General features: G+C 34.2%; 1 protein-coding gene across 1 annotated transcript in view; it reads left to right on the top strand.

Annotated features, from left to right (window-relative positions):
• The first annotated feature begins 228 nt into the window (after positions 1 to 228).
• nrm (neuromusculin) overlaps positions 229 to 19,301 on the top strand; it is a 694,689-nt gene continuing 675,616 nt past the window's right edge. The window contains exon 1 of the mRNA XM_068768211.1: positions 229 to 455. The gene's annotated coding sequence lies outside the window, so the exon portion shown is untranslated. The remainder of the gene's footprint in view (positions 456 to 19,301) is intronic.

Here is a 19,301-nt window from a genome sequence, read left to right as displayed (position 1 = left end):
TAGGACACCCAGTGTAAGATTTGAGTTGCAAAATTAAATCTAAGTAATCTAAGAGATCACTCGGGTATTCTAACAATGATGAACAGCGTTCGGGAAGCTCTGAAACATCTCAGGCTATAGCAGGTCGGCTAGCGAAGAAAGCTGAAAGTAGGGCGCGCCTGGTCGCGGCGTCTTCGAGTCCTGCGGGGCGTGCGGCCCGGCGTTGCCTCAGTGTCGGTGCAGCCGCCAACAGAGGCGGACGTGTCGCGGCCACGCGAACGATACACACGAACGACGCGCGAGTTTGTGGCGGGAATTTGGTGGATCCGGTGGCAGTGTCTAGCGCAAGCTATTTATAAAGATTTGCCAGCACTGCGCGCTGCTCGGCCGAATATTATTTTCGGGAACCGCTAACGTCACCGGACGCTTCTGCGACTTTTAAAAAGCTCCGAATTGGAAAGCCTTTGGTGCCACCGGTACGTAATATGTTCAAGTTCTTTTCGGTTATGTGGTACATGTGTGAATTGTTGTAAAACGTAAATGTATGTCGTAAAAACATAAATGTATGTGGTGCAAGTTGGTGTTGATACAGCTGAGCTTAAACCTCTGAAAATCGCGAGGTGGATGCAGCGATGTCATCTAAACCTCCGAGAAAAATTGAATTATAACAACTGCAACGAATAGATATCACTAAAAACATAAACGAATGAGTGTCATAATTACGTTCGATAATAAATATAAGCGACTCCACGCCACATCTGTTCCTGAATAGCGAAGGTCGCTATTAAAAAGTTCTCAGCTATATTTGTGCGGGAATGCTGCGGCCTTGTGTCTTTACAAATACGTCAAGTAAACATAGTATTAACTCGGTTTTAGTCGAATACAAACGGCCTTCGTAACGCGAGATCGCAAAGAGAAAAAGCTCATATAAAAAGCTTCCAATAATTAAATACGCGATAACTTTTTTAAATTTTATTTTCGAAGGTTCGTTCCGTACCTAACCGTTCTGTTGTTACAGAAATAAACTTGAAATATTTTCGTGTAGTTTGGGGGAAATATTGTAAGAGTGATAACGTCGTTTGTGTGATAAGAAGTGCGAGGATAACAAAGTAAGTGATATATAAATTCCAATAATAGCAATCGAGGTTCGACCTTCAGGAGCTTTCATTGAAATGAGGTATCTAAACGCGATTTAAGGTACAGCCCAAGAGGTTACTACAAGGCCTATCTATCTAACTTGAATTAAAAGCTGGCCTCCTTAGGGAGCCCCGAATTTATTATTAATATTTATTTATTTATTATTTTAATGACTTTCTTGTAACCGTTTATACTGAAGTGAACTTGTGAAGTCTATAACATAAGTAGAAGATATGCTTAACGTTTTCTAACAGTCTTGTTTTTCATAATATAGATAAAAACTTAAAACAGAATAACGCAATTCTTAACAACATTATTAATTTAAAACGAAAACGAATTATAAAGAGAATAGAAATAAAGGAACTTTATTTAATTGAAGTATTACTTATTCTTTTGAATACCGCAACAAAAAAATTTTTCATAATTTGAAATTTGCCAAAGTGAAAGTTGAAGTTTTGATCTGTGCAAATTTGCGAAAGTCGATACCACGAATCGGCAAGCGCCACGTAAGACGTCCATCCATAAGATAAATAGGCAAACTATGAACAGACCTATTGGAATATTATCTATGCAGTCGCGTGAAGGGCACCACCCGCTGAAATACCGATGACGCCGATGAAACTTAATTAAAACTTAGGATCATAACTGTAAAAAAATATCAAAAAAATGTCACGTAAATATGTCAGTAGAAATAAGAAAAAGTGAGGCCGTAAAAAAGAACAATTGTAGTACACCTATCCCCCGTTTTACACGGTAAATACGTTCCTGAGAAAAACGTGTAAATCTAAAATTACAAATTTTCAAGTCAAAACCGTGTAAATCGAAAAACTTGCAGAAAATGCATAATTTTGCTATTTAACAGTTTTGATTTTTTTCAATATTTTTAGTTGTACACAGATATAAAAATAAAATGCATCGACAATTTAAAATATTCAATATATTACGGAAACACTGTTTTTTTTATTTAATTACAATACATTAAACGGAAGAACAAAAAATAAAACCGAAGGTGTTTTATTATCCTTTATCACTGTCAGAAATTACTCTCATTTTTTTTTTCGGAATCGAAAGTTCGAATTCACTTTCATCACTCGAAGTTATTTGTGCCGATTCGATGTTTGAAGCAGAAATATTTACATTATAAGAGATGGTAATAAAATCGGTTATTAAAACAAAAAAATATATTTGGAAAACCGTGTAAAAGCGAAAACGTGTAAAACAAGTACCGTGTAAATTGGGGGATAGGTGTACAGTAGAATAGTTGTAAAGTTTTATAATGTAAAAGTAGAAGTGATAAAGTTATTACAGGGCACATAATGTGCACGAAAATTATATTAAATATAAAAGATAGTTAATGGCACTGGTTTTCCATGTCAGTATGAAATAAATAATTCAAATAACTAATGTATGGTATCATACGTCAAAAAATACTCCATTACACTCTGGTAGTAAATGTTCTAGTAGTGTTAAAACCAATTTTATCTTTGAACATGTACTTGTAAAATCCGAGTGAAAATTAATTTCTTTTAGTTATATTGCTTAAAAATTTATTGATATTATTACTGCGAAGGCGATCACGAGAAAACGTTTCTGTGTTTGCTGTGGGCACTTCTTAGATCACCGCGTAACACTCGTATATTTATTTATAGTTAAAAGATGTCATTATATATTTATCAGGTTTCATTTTGCATTCTTCACGTGATGTACACAGTTCATCACTCTAAATGGTACTTATCATCATCATAAAAAATTCCTTCGTATTCTGAACTACCGAATGCATTGCCCCCGTGATTCTTATAAAATGTTTTTTAACAGATACCGAATGTTATCATTGAAAGATCGACGTTCTCTAATGGACGCCATTACACTTATAAAATATTTGTGGTGGCAATGTTAACTGTTCGGAACTGTCCGAGGTAAACTTTCGATTTCCTGCAGCAAGAACGCGTTCCAGATATCTCTTTTTTATCAACGGCTTAGACAAATATCGGTAAACGTGCACCCTTATACGGAATGTGTGACCTCCATAATTCATATGTTAGTGAAATTGATATATTCTCGTGCTCTCTCGTATCTTTTAAAAAAACAATTTCGTTCGAAATTATTAAGTACATACAATGCAATTTAAACTATAATATAAATATATAAACAAACATAATATAAATATAAACCATAGTCTTTGATCCCTGTTTAGTAATGTTTTTATTATTACTTGTTTTTTCATTGTTTGACTAAAAATCATTCATCATTATATGTTTTCAGTGAGATAGTTATAAGGTAACAACTTTAACTAACTTTATATTTCTAAGTTTCTAAGTTTGTACTTTCTTACTGCCTTTTGTTACTGTCTATCTCCAATACAGTAAATAAATAAATACATAATTTCAGCCGTATGACGTCCATTGGGTGTAGGCGTTCCCCATTGATTTCCAGTAAGATCGGTGGGCGGCGGTCTTTATCCAGTGTGTTTTGACTTCACCAAGTCGTCTCTCCACCATGGTAGTGCACTTGGTGGTACGTAGTGTCCACTATAGGACCATAATTACCCCACGGGAGAGGTGATTAATGGTCCTTAGTTGATGATAATATGAAGCTAGTCATTTGTATATTTAAACGGTTTTATATTTAGTTCGACCCGTACGGAATTTGTTTATTTATTTGGGTCAAAATTAGAAATTGAAATTTAAACACCTTTCCGTTGTCAGATTGATCTGAAATTTGGTACACACGTTTAATGTAGATGATAATACAATATAATAAAATCAATAACATTATAAATCTAAGATAGCCGCCGATACAAAATGGAGGATTACATATTTTTCCTTAACCCCTTTAATATGGGTATCAAATGAAAGGGCTACACTAGTAAAACACGATGATTATGTCAAAGTCTAAAATTCAAGATGGAAATTAAATTCGAGATGGCCGTTCCAATATGGCGGACTAGGTACATATTTTTCCACAACCACCACAATATGGGTATCAAAAAACCGTTTAACTTAAAAGTTTTTTAAATGTATCTATTTTTTTTATCACTAAGCCGCCAAAAAGCAGATACCTTTTATATTAGGCAAATGATTATTTCATTTACCTTTTATTTTATAATTGATGTTCGAATTTACTACTCTGTTATTTATGTATAATTTTGCCACCAACGCTTTCTTGTACATTTATTACTTCTTCATTTATTTTTTGCCTAGATTGTTTATTATCAATTACTATTTATAACTTTCTAATTATCAGCTCCTACTTGTCTTTTCGTTAATTACATTTTATTTTTGGTATTTTCTATCCTATTCTTTATATATAAACTTATTTATTAAGTTTAGCTAATTTATTTACTTAATCTCATTTACTTTATAGTCATATGCATATTTATCATGTTACTAGTTTAATAGTACTTTATTGGAATTATTAAATGCCGTTTTCATAATATTTTAAGGTTATGTTTTTGTTTAAGCTGACAAAGCATTAAATGCGCTCTTTAAAAATAAGTAACTGTGTTCGGATACTTCCTTGGAAAAGTCGGATAAATTCGTTTGACGTAGGATATAGACATATAAGAACACAAGAGGCTTTAGAGAGAAGAACTTGGCTTGGACACGGTCATTTGAGGTCACCTTACTGTATATATTCACCCAACTATCACACTTGCATTAAATGTCCATTTATTAATTTACTTTTTTTATATTTAACGGAATCAGGCGTTACATTGCGGAAGTCCATCCTAAGTAATGCACTCTGTGTTTGGCACTAATCGGTGTAACATAACTCCTGAAGATGCCCCGTGGAGGAGTGAAACACGTGTTGAGTGATTTGGCGGTGGCAGTTGTGTGATTCGCATTGTTTGCCGCATACGCATTTATCAGCGGGCTGGCGGGCGGTGCACTTTGTTGCACGACTATCACTGCATGTGCGGAAGTGGTTAAATATTGGTCCTTTTCTTAATTACATTTTTTACACGTTGTGGAATGGCGAAATCGATGCCTTATGACCGTACCGGTCTACCCAAAGTCATGCGTACACTAATTGTAAAACTAAAAATAAAGTGTATCATATAAAAATAAGTCATAAAAATTGTGATCAAGGAATGTAGATGAGGAAAGAAAGGCGATTTTTGGAAGAAGACTTACAATGAGGATAGATAGAACAGAACAAAAGAGAGATATAAAAGTTATTATGAAGATAGGCAGGATTATGTAAATAAAAATTAAAAAACCAGAAAATCTCATTTATTTTTAATGTATTATCCCTGCCCCGCACATGGGGTCAAACGAGAGGTCAATCTAAACGGGGAACATATAAAGAAGCTCAAGGTAGTGCAGGAATATCAAATAGGCAGACGTGTATATGTAATAAAAAATATTTATTTATATACACCAATACCTCGCTTTACGTCGTTTCGTTTAGCGTTTTTTTCGAAGTTGCGTCGCTGCTTAATTATTACTAATTTTCATTGTGCGTCGTTAGATTTGGGTTCGAATCTTTATCTTTTTAATTTATTTATTGGCAGAGTTATATTATTTTTGTTTTTTAAATGTTTACTTTGTTCAATTTTCTTTTTAAAAAGTAGTATTTTCGTGCCGCAGGAACCTATCTCCGATCTTTACATGGTTTGGTATAGAAAATCTTAATTCGTTTTGCGGCGTTTCAATTTGCGTTGTGTTTTTTTGGAACGTAACCACGATGCAAAGTGATATACTGGTGTCATGCTATATGCTACTGGTTATAGAGGAAGAAGACGATAAAAGACAAGGGTGGTGATCACCTGCCTGATGGTCTGATCACGTGACATAAATAACTGGAGGAAAGCAGAGAACTGGACAGTATGAAAAGATCTTATCATCGACTCTTCATTTCTGATACAACCTTCAGAAATAAAGAGACAGCTGAGTAGTAAATAGATATATAAGTTTGTTTTCTTTGTAGACGAATATACCTTTGAGGCAAGGCTTATTATCTATACCTTCATTTATAAGTTGACAGTAATCGTTGAAAAAGATTTAATATTTTTAAATCGTCGACCCCACGGATTACTCTGTTAATTCTTAAATAATATTCAGCAACGGACACAAAGCGTGTTAAAATATTTATTTGAAATTATTTATTTTTCTAAGAAATTCTTTTCCGAAAAGTCATTTCTTCACGGCCTGGTGCCGGATCAAATAACAATATTAAATATTTTACATTATAAAATCTAATTTTGGAATTGGATTATTAAAAATTAATATTCTTTTTATAAATCAAATAGGTTATAGTTGAAAGTAGGTTCTATATTTTGTCGATGAAGACTCCTCACACAAGTGCACATAATATATTTATTAAAATGTGACCAAATACTTTGGCATTATAACGTTGAAGTTCAGACTATTTAAACACTTTATACGTAGGAAATATTACAGTAACTCACTATAAATAAAGAAGAAAAATATTTTTATATAACTGTATTGGTTATGGTATTAATGTATCTCAGTTTTATCTTTTACCAGTGTGGTCTTTGATTGAGACGTGGTCGCTTACGATGTGCCTTATGAGAAAACTCAACGGTCACTCACTCACAGGTCCCCAGAGAGCAATGGAGAGGGTTGTGCACGGAACTTCGCTGCGAGATCGATACAGAATTGAGTAGATCCGTAGATGAACGAAATTCACAGACTTAATTCGAAGAATTGCTCGTGTAAAGTGGCTGTGGATGGCTAACATTGCTCTTGGTTACAAGCACGACTACTGGCGTGCTCGTAGGGTGGTGAGTGACACTGTTAATGGAAACAAAACAGTATAGATAAGTAGGTACCAAATAAACTGCACATAAGATAACTAGTCAATTAATAATAGGAAAAGTAAACTAAAAATAGAATAAGAAAAGTGTAGTAATGTATTAAGAAAGCACATCCCAAAGAAAACTGTGATAAAAATAAAATAAATGGAATATGTAAATAATAAAATAAAGAACAAAAAAAAATGTACCTATCCACCTAAGAGTAATAAGATGATGGAAGGAAGGCGATAAAAGCAAGAAGGAATGAAAGAACAAAATGAAAGATATTGTGATAGAAATAAGGTAAGAATAAAAGAAATTGAGAACTATGACAGTGAGTGAAGAATAAAGATGAAAAATCTGAAAAACTTATTTGTAAACAAAGACCCTGATCCCATCTAATTAGGGGTACGAGAGGGTTCCAATAGCGGGGACCACGATGATGCCAGTTTTAATAATAATTAACAAGTGTATGTACATACTTTTGTTATCATATATATATGTAGAAAATATAGCCAACTATAACTTAGTCTTCAAGATAAGAGTAAATAGGATTGCATATAGGTCATAGCTTTACATCAGGCGAGAACAGGTCAAGTGTTTCACTAATAAAATAAAAAAATACTCAAGCATTTTGTATAGAAACTTTTAGGTGAAATTGTTAAAGTAAATCGCAGAGCAGATCGCACGGCGCGTTTAGACGCAGGTGCCGGCTAGTGTACCATGTCGACGTTATTTTAAGGAATTCGTTGCGACTGCACAGTGTCGACCTAGAGCGGTTGCAGTCGAATTGCATACACCTACGAAATATATAAACAAAATTTATTTTGAGAACATTAATTGTAACCTCGATTCAATTTAAATATATCTATGTGTGTTGCCGTTGATGACACGTGGATCTAAGACGTGGTCACTTACTACAGGCTTCATGAGAAGGTTCAAATTCACACAGAGAGCAATGTAGAGGGCTGTGTTTTTTTTAATTACCCCCTATCTTGTGTGGGAAATTATTTAATTTTTTCACATATTTTTTTATTTTCATTATTACGTTTTACTTACATACGAGTACATCGTATGATTTTTCGTTCTTTTCATTCTTGCCACAATTCTTCTGTCTTTCCCTTTCGCTCTGTAACGCCTTTCATACATCCCTCATTACTCTTTTACTGTTTTATTATTTTATTTCTATATAGGATTATTACAATATATCTTGGTTTTACGTTATTTTTTTTTGAACTTTGTTATTCACATTTTTATTATTATTTCTATCTATTACTATACTTATTATTTTTCTACAGAGTAGGAGGAACTCTTCTTTGGTTTTTTCTTCTCTTATCAGGGAGGCTATTGATTCCTCCCTGATTTTCACACCAGACCGGCACTCGAAGTCGAACCGGACAAGAGGGCTGTGTTTGGTGTTTCGCTGCGAGGTCGAATTAGAAATGAGGAGTTCCACAGAAGAACTAAGACCAGAGAGCTAGCTTGAAAAATTGTTTGTCTGGAATGGAAGGGGCGGAGCACATCGCTGGTGTAACCGATGGCTGTTCAGGGTCGAAGGTCGAAAGGTTCTTGTGTAGTGATGACAAGCTGGTAGACGCTGGCTCCTGACAGCGCAGGACCTGTCATCACATTGATTTGATCCGCGGTGGGCGTCCATCTGCTGAATCAAAGAATTGTAACCTTGTGTAAACCACCATTTTTCTTTTACTCCATATTCTTATGCACAAGATAACGTACAGCTTATGCGCAATAAATATATCAACAATACCTACTTATACATTTTTCTATAGGTAGCTTCTGTATCTTTCTAGCTGTGTATAACTCTCAACAACGTGCGTGTTAATCAAAGATAACATATCATTTATTACTGACAACAACATTAATTATGAAATATAATATAATATTAAGAAACTAGAAGACAATATGAAATACAGTAACAACTTATTGAGTAATGGAATATTTATGTATGCATGCAGATTGGTTACAAGTGCAAAAGCGCATTTCATATAAATTTATTTATGGTACATACTGTCTAAAAGTCAAAGGTTTTACAAATATTGAATAACGTAATTATAATATGGTAAGAAACAGCAGTGGTACCCCAGCAATAGAGGCCATAGTTCGCGGGTTCTATACCCGGGGTACAATCTTAAATAATTTTAAATAATTAAATGCTCACAAATAGGTTTTCTGAGGATGGGCAGTAGCGTCCTCTGCGTACAATAAAACTACGATAGCTAACCCGCCTTCCAAACGCAGCGATTATGGTATGTCCTCGCAAAGGTACCTTTGAATGAGGTCTGTGCTTTGCTAGGCGTGTATGGTCTGAAGAGAGATAGAGAGAGAAGAAAAATGGTTTTCAAAATTTTGATTACATCACGGATTACAAGCTGATTCGACCAACTTTGTCCCGTCATAACTTATTAAATTGTGCGTCGAATAGTATTAGAAATATTTAATTAATTTATCATATTTCAGAATTATCACTTCATATAGGATAATTGGTAATACAGGCATAAAAGTTTCAGAAAGTTTTGCTGATAAATGAGCTACATATTCAAGCCTTTAAGTCTTCACCTTAAACCAATCAACTTTTTTATTTAAACTTTTTTTCATGCTTTCGTTAAGACGCGAGGAAAGTAAAATAACAGTTGTTTTCACACGCCAACAGCAGACTTAATTAAAACACTCATCCTGTGAAACATTGACGATTGAAAGTAAGAGAAGTTGTGTTAGGGTCTAATCTAGTCGAAATAAAGCATTACAGAAGTCGTACGAAGTACAAATTAGATTTTTGTATTAGTTATTTATCAATAAATAAGATGATCAATCTGAAACATTTATTGTTTCTTTCGGATTACTACAGTAACTTATGTTGCTACGAAGTCAATTGCCGCAAGTGTAATATGTATAAATCTTAAATGCATTTGACCTCTGTCTCGTTTGATATAGCGATAAAGAGATCTACGATGGCGCATGCTTGCCTTGAAGAAAACTATTCACTCTCGTCTTGAAGATATAATGAGATTATAATTGCCTGGAAACAATGATCCCGGTAAGTTGTTTCTCTCCTTAGGTGTTCGCACTTTAAAAGTATTAGCAAAACGGTTTGTGCAAGTCGAAGTTTGAACCGTGTACGGATCATTAATTTATTGATAGATATTGAAAATAATGAAATAAAAAGGTAAACGCTTTCGTCTGTGAATATAAAATTGTTATGTAAAATAAATTTACTTACTAATATACTAAAATTTAAAATAAAATGGTTCCAAACGTGTCTTGAGTCACAAATAAGTTCATAGCAAAATCAGACGATTTTATTTAAATGTGATCACCTTTTCAAATGTTTTTAAACCAGTAATCATAGCAATTTATTTCCTTTATGTAAAAAGCTATTTAAATTCATTGTATTATAATTTGTACTCTTGTATTTTGGTATTGTAAAAGCGTACGTATGTGTGCACAAAAGAGTTATTAGTTTTATGAAACCTAAACAAACGTATAACAAGATAATATTTATTTCTTGCGTTAACCTTATTATATATAATTATATACATGTAATATAGAGGGGTAGATGAGACAAGGGATATACAGGAGCAACAGAAATAGGCGTAAAAACTTTAAATGATTGAATGTATAGTTTATTTCAATCCTAAAGTCAATATTTTCATAAATAATAAATAATAATACTAGCTGATCCCGCAAACGTCGTTTTGCAAAAAAATTAAAGTTTTTAATTAACAAATAAAAAATAAAGGTTGATGGTATAGGGGTGAAAATTTAGGGTTGTGTGTATTTTTGTATGCTGTATCATAATAAAATAAAAACCAAAAACTTTGTCTAAAAATAAAAATAAAAATTAGGGGTGGACCTTTATTCTATTCTATTTTCCATGCCCCTAAGTAAAAAAATAGATAGTAGCCGATTCTCAGACCTACTGAATACGCATATAAAATTTGGTAAAAATCGGTCTAGTCGTTACGGAGGAATACGGTAACTAACATTGTGACATGGAAATTTGATATATTAGATTGTAATGATGTAAGAAAAATCAGTTCAATAATTAGGATTACTATAAATTCAAATTAATTAACTATCTATTCCTGCAAATTTTGCACTGAAAGAAGTTATTTCCAATCGCATTCGAATAAAAAATATGATGTAACATATTTCAAAGTAAACAATATATGCGATGATTGAAAATAGGCTATTATTGATCACAAATTAGCTATTATTTTACTCATTTAAATCTTTTGAATCAGAAATGAAAATATCTGCAAAAGGTCACCAACGTTTGCTCTTCTGAAGTAGCAGGAAACATCGCTCGTGGAACCTTTGGGTCCGAAAAGACCCTATGAGGTAGACAGCCGGTACCATAGAGATCGCGGAAGGTACCTAAATAAGAGCAGCGCAAGTCGCAGACGACTATCGACTAATATGATGACGATAAACTAAACGTGACTAGCCTCCCTGATAAGCGGAATAGATAAAAACTCATTCATAGCCCTCTGCAAAACAATTGCAAAATGTGCCATTGAAAGGAACAAAACGCAAACACAATAAATAAATAGAAAATAGATAAAAAAGGGATAAAATAGAACCAAAGTGATACATAAAACTGTGATAGAGAATAATTATAGGATAAGTAATAATAAAGTAAAATAAAAATGTACAATAAAAAAAATGTAAAATCAAAAATGTAATAACAAAAGAGGAAAGAATGAAAGATTGAAGAGAGCAAAAGAGAAAGATAGAAGAACTGTAATATGAAAGATAAATAATAGACCGAAAGAGACAATCAAGTACGAAAGAAGAGAAAGAAAATAAAAAACTATGTGAACAAAATAAATTGCAAATAAAGTCCCTGTCCCACCATAAATAGGGGTACGAGGGGCCCCCAATAGCGGGGGTCAATAAAAATAAAACTAAACGTGACTACACACTGTCTGATGTAATTGAAAATTTTTCATAAACGTAATGTTACCAAGTACGTAAAAATTTGAAATTAGCTTTAATTAAATTAACCTTTGGATATATTTACGAAGAGTACTTTTAAATATAAATCATAGACCAGTGTCTCGGTCTGGCGGTCTCCGTTCCGAACGAATTTCAATAAAAACATTTCGTCTCTCGCAGCGTCTTCAAAGGGCCGAACTCTTTAAGCAAGTTTAATATGCTTAAGTTGTAAATAAGTTAATACTTTGTCCGTGCTCGCGGCGTGTCGACGCGGCTACTAGGAGCGAGATGAGCTAAGTGTGCCTGTCCCATGTTCGACTCTTGAATAACGCGAATATTTTGTAATTTATTTATCACTTTACTAGCAAATTCGTTCAACACGTTTTCTACTTGTTAACATATTAAATGGTGCAGAGATAATTTAACAGTAGATGAAATAAGTGAAAGTCGTAAATGAAGGAAATATGAAAATGTAAGGGAAAAAATAAGTACGATAAGAAAGAATCAGATATAAATGAGTTTTACTTACTGAAGTAGCTCGAATAATTGCACGTGTAAAGTAGCAGTTTCCGGGGCATATAGCTCGTGCGACCTTTGGCTGTTGGGTCCAAAAGATTCTCCAAGGACGACCTCGAGGGTCCCCACTAAGTCGACCGACATGGTAAAGGTTTTTTCTACCAGTTTTTTTTTATGACCCCCCCTATTGGAAGCCTCTCGTACCCCTATTTATGGAGGGACAGGGACTTTATTTGCAATTTCTTTCATATTTTATTTTCTCTTTTGGTCTATTATCTATCTTTCATGCTACATTTCTACTTTCTTACCCTTTTGCTCTGTTCATCTATCATTCTTTCCTCTTTTCTTTTTACATTTTTACTTATTTTCTATAATACATTATATGTCACATTTGAGTTTTATTTTATCACATTTCTTATTGTATATTTGGATTTTTATTTTTTTGTACAACGTTTTTAACTATTTTCTTGCAACAAGCGAGGAATTCTTTCCTAGTTTCTTTTTCGCCTACAGGGAGGCTATTGTCTCCTCCCTGATTTTAACGCCCGACCGGCACTCGAATTCGAACATGGTTAAGGTTAGGGGACCTCGCTAGATGCGGGCAGCCTAGGCACGGTCACCGTAGCGGGGACATCGTAGGGGAGACCTATGTCTTGCAGTAGGCGTCAATAAGCTGAAAACAGGAAGAAAAAGAAATTAATGTACTACCGATATATGTGGTATATAAATCTATTTTGGTATGATTTTCTGACATGACTTCGGTTCTGGTATCCTTGCTGCTCTGTCCGCCATGTTTAGCGGAGTGAGAGAATTCATTTACTGAATTGGTAATGTCATTTTTAATGAAGTCTGTTTATTCTGTTGGACAGCTTCTACGAGATTGCTTGCCTTCTTTGTCTTGCACTATCAAATGTTCCATCGAGTCCTCATTACGGGTGACATTTTGAAACAACTTCAGGATTCAATAATAACCTTTCTTTTATGTTGTTTATATTATAATATACGTATTTAAATATATATATTTATGTGCAAAATATTTTTATGTACATATACAATTCTTATTCCGTCAGTTAGTGAACTAACTGTATTTTCATTAGTGTGAAGCAATATATCTATTTGTTTATTTATTTATCAAATATAGTGTTCGCTTTTGAAAGGTCTAAAATATTACTCCAACGCATATATGTTAGAATCAGTTACTAATATTATAAGGCAATAAACTGATTTCATGTAATAATACATGTTATAGCTTTTCACCACACTCTAAAGTGTCTAGGTATAAATATTTTACGAAGAAAATACTGTTTTTATTTTGTTATAACCGTTCTTTTTCGTGTAACCCAACCTCTATATTCTAAAGAGGTATTTTTGTCGATCACCATTATGGTTTCAGCAAACATGTCTCTACTTGGAAAATGTTAAGCATTTTCGTTGAAAATTTATTTTCAAACCGCGGCTGTACGCGCGTACGTACTTATATAAAACACAGAAATGTATATCTGTGATATACCTTCGATTGTCAAACGTTTTCTGACTAATACGAGAGCTTGTTTTGCTTTAAATATTATTGTATTAGTCGTTGATGAAAATAATGGTTGTGTGAATTAAATAATCGGGATGCCACCCCGCTACAAGCGACTGTTCGTATAATAAAATTTGTCGACAGCCCTTGTTTGACCTTGACATGCTGGCGAACGAAGATAACAATACGGTATAGAATCTACGAGATCGATTGCTGTCCAGGGTGAACACAGAAAGCAACACGTGAGCTATTTTTCACACATGCATACTTTCCAAAACAAAAACATGCTTTAAGTGTTCCAATATCTCTTATTTGAAAAGAGTACAGACAAGGTTATTGTGCAAAAGCTTGGGTGATATAACTCATTTATCAGGAAAAGCTGTAAAGTTTTTGAAACAACAAAAGTAATGTAGCCGTAGTGGCAACACGCAGTGTGAATGCTTCAATCAACCTGTATAAAATGACAACTTTGAAATATATAATAATAATTTATTTTTTCTGTTGGAGTACGACAGATCAGTAGCTTTAGGCAGCAAAAATTCTATGGCGATGGATTGCGGACAATAATTAATTTTAATAAGTAGTAATAAGAATTTTGAAAACAGTTTTTCTCACTATAATACCGCTGTGTTATTTACTATTTAAACGGTTTTATTATTATTATTTAGTTCGACCCGTACGGAATTTGTTTATTTGGGTCAAAATTAGAAATTGAAATTTAAGCACCTTCCCGTTGTCAGATTGTTCTGAAATTTGGTACACACATTTAATTTAGATGACAATACAATATAATAAAATCAATAATATTATAAATCTAAGATGGCCGCCGATACAAAATGCCGGATTACGTATTTTTCCTTAATCCCCTCAATATGGGTATCAAATGAAAGGACTACATTAGTAAAACACGATGATTATGTCAAAATTTAAAATTCAAGATGGACGCCGTTCCAATATGGCGGACTAGGTACATATTTTTCCACAACCACCACAATATGGATATCAAAAAACCGTTTAACTTAAAAGTTTTTTAAATGTTATTTTTTGATTTATGGATGGGGTTACCATACATTGATTGACGGTAAATGAACTAAACATAATAAAGCTTTTGGATCTTGATCTCCTCTGGCCTGCACATATACATGAAGCGAAAGGGCATCCTATCCGACTCGTCCAAGGTCGAATAAAAAAAATGCATTATCATTAAGTATTCTTTATTTAAATGTAAAAAACTACAGTTTATTTGCTGGCTGCAGTTGAATCACGTGTGTAGTGATTACGTCGTGCCTGTCAGAGCCGGTGCAGCGGCTGCAGACGGTGCAGTGGCAACAGCTGCAGGCAATTGGAGATATAATACCTCGCGATACCCGTCCACTCAATAGGCGAGAAGCGACGCTTCGATGTAGGTCAGGCTGCAGGGAGCTAGGCAACGGCGTGGGGTCACACTGACCGCGATATTTGCGCCATGTATTTTTTTTACATATTTAATTACACATAGTTCACCTAGCCCTATATAACGTGGTTATTCAATTGTGTGCTAAAGTGGTGAATTAATTTTTTTTATTGGAATGCGACAGACCAGTAATTTTATGCAATGCATTAATTGCAGAGACAGATATTAAATAATAATTCTCTTTTTATGCAGTGATCGATATTTTGAAAACAATTTTTCTATCATTACGTCTTATATTATTTCTGAAATCATTAATTTTTTTTAAAGATTGTACCATACATTTATTGAAAGGAAATCAGATAACCATTTATTCCTTTAAAAATTTAAACATCAAAACATTGGATGTGCAAAATCACTAAGTCGTTTTTAAATTTTATACGAATAATTAAAGAATAGGGCGTAAACATTGCGGTGTAGTTTTAGTCTAAGTGTTTTTTTTCGTAATTTTTTTGTTTAATGTTAAAGGATTATTGGTAACTATTGATTAAAAAATCATTTATTTGTCAACTATCTATTTTTACGACTAAGATACACTAACTTTAGTGCTATATTTTAAAAGTTAACTTTTAATATTTCTCGTGTATTTTTTTTGACAACTTATAATAAAATAAACAGGCTTCAAGCGATCTCTGACACACGCGCCATACCCTTTCTTGGTCGTCATTACACATTCGTACGGGGCGTTTCTGTGAAATATAGATCCCGCGCCACCGCGATGTCTTTACCATGCAGCCAGGGGGAGGCTCCGGAAGGAGGAGGAATAGGAAAAAGGGGGTTAACTGCTATTGATAGATGTTACAGTGAAAATCAGCTGGATCATATCACAGTGCCGGATGCTTCCACGTGTAGTGTATATGTGGGGTAACAGTACTGCGTACAGGTGATTTTAGATAAGTGACGATGATTTAAAGTAGCGGGAATGGAGGCAGTGTAAGGCTGGTTATCGTAAGGATCTTTGGGGTAAGCCTGTGCTCTGTGGGCTTCTATCGGTTGACATATTGATGATGATGTCGTTGATTCTGCGAGGATGGGTGATTGATACATCCGAACGATACCAGAGTATTTTATAGTTTTGATAGTATAAATCACGGGTTTATTCAGAACTGATTTCCTATTTTTGATTTTCGATAATTTACATTGAATATTGTACACTCTAGATAATATCTGTTAAGTTCGATTTCGTAGAAATTACAATCAAATTATGATAACAGCCTTAATATTGTATGTTAATAGATAATTTAAAATTGATCTGCGAGGGTTTTGGCGAGAAAAGCACACAATAAAGTCAGTCAATAGGCGACCACCACAAAGTTTAGGCGCCAAAAAACACTGTGTTTGGCACTAATCGGTGTAACATAATTCCTGAAGATGCCCCGTGGAGGGGTGAAACACGTGTTGAGTGATTTAACGTGTAATTCGCATTGTTTGCCGCATACGTATTTATCAGCGGGCTGGCGGGCGGTGCACTTTGTTGCACGACTACCACTGCATGTGCGGAAGTGGCTAAATATTGGTCCTTTTCTTACTTAGGATGGATTTCCGCAAGGTGACGCCTGATTCCATTAAATAGCCAAAATACATGTCGAGTCCACTGTGTGAGGACATACCTCATAGTGGTCACCACCGAAGAAATATCCGATGACCAATTCTATTCTACTTCTATAATATACAATAATTATTTTTTTGTGCGTATATTAATGTACAGTAATACCCCGTTTTACGCGACCCCGTTATACGCAGTTTCACTATAACGCGAATTGCAAATTTCGCGCTCAAATGCCTCGAATTACGCGAAAGAGTGCATATAAATATAAAGTAGTCATCAACTTCTCTATTGTGTCTTGACCATCTGTCAAACAATTAAAAACAGTGTTGGGTGTTATGAACGTATTTTACAAGAACGTAAACAAAACGTTACCCAAAAGACAATAGATATATTTTTCCGTAAAAAATAAGAGTATGTGTTGCATAAAGTGTTCCTAGAATTAAAGTGATTGATTAAAATGATTTGTATTTTTTTGTAATAATTTTTGACTATGTTTAATCATAAACCTCGTTATACGCGAATTTCAGTTATCGCGATTTTTTTTTGGAACGTATCCCTCGCGTAAAGCGGGGTATTACTGTATATGTATTTGTGAGTATACTATATATGCATGTAGATGTAAAATCTAATAAGTTAAAGTAGCACAGTTCTGCTGCTGGGAGCTGTTCACATTACCACAGCGGTACAGACCACGGCCGCACCGCTGCCGCGCATAAACCACAAATATTCGAATTCGGAAGCGCGCGCCACTCGAGCCCATCTCTCTCATCCGGTTGGACCGACGCCAAGCCATTCTGCATATTCACTCACAATCTAAAAACTGACCCATTTTGCTTGCACTCGCGTACATCAGCTGGTTGTACAAGCGCTGTGATTTGCGGACGCAGGTTCAATCTTCAACCTCAATCGTTAATATATCACATGTAATCCACAGATAATCCGACGTATTAATGATTAGTAAAAGAATGTGTTTTATACACAGCTTTTAGTTTTAGATGTGCGAGCTTCAAATGGCGGAACGTATAGCTCAATTACCGTCAATAGTTGTATGGCACATACTATTTAAAAATAATTAATAACATTACTATTTAATAGAATCAGGCGCTATTTTGCGAAAGTCCATCCTAAGTAAGAAAAGGACCAATATATAGCTACTTCCGCCAATGCAGCTGTAGTCGTGCAATATAGTGCACCGCCCGCCAGTCCGCTGATAAATGCGTATGCGGCAAACAATGCGAATTACATAACCGCCACCGTCAAATCACTCAACACGTGTTTCATCTCTCCACGGGGTATCTTTAGGAGTTATGTTACATCGATTAGTGACTCTGTGTTTGGCGGTGCACTTTGTTGCGCAACTACCACTGCATGTGCGAAAGTGGCTACATATTGGTTCTTTTCTTACTAATACCATGACGATAGTGTAGTAAGAAAAAGCGTTTTGAAAATTCAGATAACTATACCTATATCAAAATTAAAAATTCTAAACTGCCTCTCCCTGAAGTATTCGTATTGATAGATGTTTTATCTGTCGTAATTGATATGGAAAATAAATTAAAAAATTAACATACTACGAAGCTTCCAAACGCATCATGATAAGAAGTGTCCACAATAAACTCAAATTTAGCTTAGAGCTGAATGCTGTAATGGGGAACTTGATTTAATTATCATTATCCGCAGTGTTTCATCTTGCTATCGTCTATTACTGAGCCCAGGTCTCCTCCGTGGATTTTTAATAGGATAGGTTGTATGCGGTCTGTATCTATCGTCTTATTAAATTCATCTATAGGATTAACTAGAGTTGCTGCTATTTGTTCCACGCGCAATGAAGGCAGCCTACACTGTCACTATATTTCAGTATATGAGATGATAATTCTTATGTCTGTTGCTTTCATTCATACGATACTGTTTTCTGATTGGTATATATGTAACAGTCGTCGCTTTCGTATATCAAGAGCGTAAATTCAGAATTAGAAGCGGGCCATTCGATGATTATATGATTTATCGCTGAATATAAGACGTGCACTACTTATGTTCAAGAAAATGGTTAAGAACCATTTACTAGACCTATAATTATCTATCTGTTAATTCATTTCTTTTTCTTCCTATGTTTCTTTCTGAGGCGAGTGCAATCGAAATCAGTTAGATGTTTTTATTTATTATTGTATTATATTTATAATATGTATTATATCTTATTTATTATAAGTATATATGTTATTTATTTTATTTTTATTTAATATTCTTTATTGTACACGTTAGGATACATTTAATAAGTTTTACAATAATATACAAAAAAAGTACAATGGGCGGTCTTATCACACAACAATGTTTTATATATATATATATATATTTATATATATATGTATGTCTGTGTATGTTTATGTTCGTTTGTTTGTAAATATGTATTTTTTTGTACACGTAAACTACCCATTAT

This window comes from Battus philenor, unplaced genomic scaffold, assembly GCF_028537555.1.
Source record: "Battus philenor isolate CCGP_79_NKW_IND1 unplaced genomic scaffold, ilBatPhil1.0.hap1 SCAF_25, whole genome shotgun sequence".
NCBI classification, from domain to species: Eukaryota; Metazoa; Arthropoda; class Insecta; order Lepidoptera; family Papilionidae; genus Battus; species Battus philenor.
Note: the sequence above shows the minus strand (reverse complement) of the source record. Positions and strands in the feature narration are given on the sequence as shown.